This window comes from Fukomys damarensis, unplaced genomic scaffold (assembly GCF_012274545.1).
Source record: "Fukomys damarensis isolate Sample0158 unplaced genomic scaffold, DMR_v1.0_HiC HiC_scaffold_3, whole genome shotgun sequence".
Classification (NCBI taxonomy): Eukaryota; Metazoa; Chordata; class Mammalia; order Rodentia; family Bathyergidae; genus Fukomys; species Fukomys damarensis.
The window spans coordinates 28,295,980-28,299,249 of record NW_022900915.1 but is presented as its reverse complement, the minus strand read 5'-3'; positions in this window follow the sequence as shown (position 1 = coordinate 28,299,249).

The following is a 3,270-nucleotide window of genomic DNA, read 5'->3' as shown; positions in this document are numbered from 1 at the left end:
GCAGAGAAGCCCTTCAGGCCTAAGAGAGTGCCTATCAGCACTGAGTGCACACAAGCCTCCAGAAGTCTGTATACATGGGGATAGGTTCACTTTCACGTAAGAACACAAACGCACTCTGCAGAGGGCTTCTGTGTCTTAAAGTGCAGTTTTCCCCGGGAAAGAGCTTCTCTTGCTGTTGAGCCGTTTAAAGCGAAAGCGGTCAGTTTCTTGAATGTGAAGCACTCCACAGAGAAAGGAGCTTCAACACTGTGAGTTTACCAGTGAGATCCACATCTCATATGGAGTACAGCTGTATTCCTTTTTGTTTGTACGTCTCTGCCTGACAGAGATTGAAACACTATTGTGAGGCACTATTAGCAGAGCAGCCCTTTAGGCCTCAGAGAGTGCCTAGCAGCTCTGAGTGCACACAAGCCCCCAGAAGTCTGTATACTTGGGGATAGGTTCAGTTTGACGTTAGAACACAAACACACTTTCCAGAGAGCTTCCACCATTTAAAGTGCAGTTTTCCCCGGGAAACAGCTTCTCTCGCCACTTAGCCATTTAAAGAGGAAGCGGTCAATTTTCTGAGTGTGAAGTACTCCACAGAGAAAGGTGTTACAACTCTGTGATATTACCAATAAAGTCCACATGTTCTGTGAAGTACAACTGTATTCCTTTTTGTTTGTAAGTCTCTGCATGGTAGAGCTTAAAACACTGTTGTGAGGCACTTTTAGCATAGAAGCATTTCAAGCTTAAGAGACTGCCTAGCAGCTCTGAGTGCACACAAACCTCCAGAATTCTGCATACTTGGGGATATGTTCAGTTTGACGTTAGAACACAAACGCACCTTGCAGAGCTCCTCTGCGATTAAAAGCGCAGTTTTCCCCTGGAAAAAGCATCACTTGCCCCTTAGCCGTTTAAAGTGAAAGCTGTGAGTTTCATGAATGTGAAGCACTTCACAGAGAAAGGAGCTGCAACTCTGTGAGTTTACCAGTGAATTGCACATCATATGTGGAGTAAAACTGTATTCCTTTTTGTTTGTAGGTCTCTGCCTGGCACAGATTGAAACACTGTTGTGAGGTACTTTCAGCAGAAAAGCCCTTCAGGCCTAAGAGAGTGCCTAGCAGTTCTGAGTGCACACAAGCCTCCAGAACTCTGTATACTTGGGGATAGGTTTAGTTTTACGTTAGTACACAAACGCACTTTGCAGAGGGCTTCTGCGGTTTAAAGTGCAGTTTTCCCCGAGAAACTGCTTCTCTCACCACTTAGGCATTTAAAGTGAAAGAGGTCAGTTTCGTGAATGTGAAGTACTCCACAGAGAAAGGTGGTACAACTCTGTGAGTTCACAAGTGAAGTCCACTTCTTATGGGGAGCACAACTGTTGTCCCTTTTGTTTGTAGGTCTCTGCCTGTCAGTGATTGAAACACTGTTGCGAGGTGCTTTAGCAGTGAAGCCCTTCAGGCCTAAGGTAGTGCCTAGCAGCTCTGTGTGCACACAAGCCCCCAGAACTCTGTATACTTGGGGATAGGTTCATTTTCACGTTAGAACACAAACGCACTTTTCATAGGGCTTCTGTGGTTTAAATTGCAGTTTTCCCCAAGAAACAGCTTCTCTCGCTGCTTAGCCGTTTAAAGCGAAAGCGGTCAGTTTCATGAATGTGAAGTACTCCACTGAGAAAGGTGCTGCAACTCTGTGAGTTTACCAGTGATGTGCACTTCTTATGGGGAGTTCAACTGTAGTCCCTTTTGTTTGTAGGTCCCTGCCTGGCAGAGATTGAAACACTGTTGTGAGGCCGTTTTAGCAGAGAAGCCCTTCAGGCCTAAGGGAGTGCCTAGCAGTTCTGAGTGCAAACAAGCCTCCACAACTCTGTATACTTGGCGATAGGTTCAGTTTGACTTTAGAACACAAACGCACTTTGCAGAGGGCTTCTGCAGTTTAAAGTGCAGTTTACCCAGGGAAACAGCTTCTCTCGCCGCTTAGCCATTTAAAGTGAAAGCGGTCAGTTTCATGTATGTGAAGTACTCCACAGAGAAAGGTGGTACAACTCTGTGAGTTTACCAGTGAAGTCCACTTCTTATGCGGAGTACAACTGTAGTCTCTTTTGTATGTAGGTCTCTGCCTGGTAGAGATTGAAACACTGTTGTGAGGCACTTTTAGCAGAGAAGCCCTTCAGGCCTAAGGGAGTGCCTAGCAGCTCTGAGTGCACACAAGCCTCCAGAACTCTGTATACTTGCGGATAGGTTCAGTTTGACGTTAGAACACAAACACACCTTGCAGAGGGTTTCTGAGGTTTAAAGTGCCGTTTTCCCTGGGAAAAAGCATCTCTTACCCCTCAGCCATTTAAAGCGAAAGCTGTGTTTCATGAATGTGAAGCACTCTACAGAGAAAGGTGCTGCAATTGTGTGAGTATCCCAGTGAAGTCCACATCTTATGTGGAGTAAAACAGTATTCCTTTTGGTTTGTAGGTCTCTGCCTGGGAGAGACTGAAACACTGTTGTGAGGCACTTTTAGCAGAGAAGTCCTTCAGGCCTAGGAGAGTGCCTAGCATCTCTGAGTGCACACAAGCCTCCAGAACTCTGTATACTTGGGGATAGGATCAGTTTGACATTAGAACATAAGCACACCTTGCAGAGGGCTTCTGCGGTTTAAAGTGCAGTTTTCCCCGGGAAACAGCATCTCTTGCCGTTTAGCCGATTAAAGCAAAAGTGGTCAGTTTCATGAATGTGAACTTCTCCACAGAGAAAAGTGCTGCAACTCTGTGATTTTACCACTGAAGTCCACATCATATATGGAGTACAACTGCATTCCTTTTTCTTTGTAGGTCTTTGCTTGGCTGAGATTGAAACACTGTTGTGAGGCACTTGTAGCAGAGAAGCCCTTCATGCCTAAGAGAGTGCCTACCTAGCAGGTCTGAGTGCACACAAGCCTCCATAAGTCTCTATACTTGGGGATAGGTTCAGTTTGACATTGGAACACAAACTCACTTTGCAGAGGGCTTCTGCAATTGAAAGTGCAGTTTTCCCTGGGAAACAGCTTCTCTCGCCGCTTAGCCATTTAAAGCGAAAGCGGTCAGTTTCATGAATGTGAAGTACTCCACAGAGAAACGTGCTGCAACTCTGTGAGTTTACCAGTGAAGTCCACATCTTATGTTGAGTACAACTGTATTCCTTTTTGTTTGTAGGTCTCTGCCTGGCAGAGATTGAAACACTGTTGTGAGGCACTTGTAGCAGATAAGCCCTTCAGGCCTAAAAGAGTGCCTAGCAGCACTGAGGGCACACAAGCCTCCAGAAC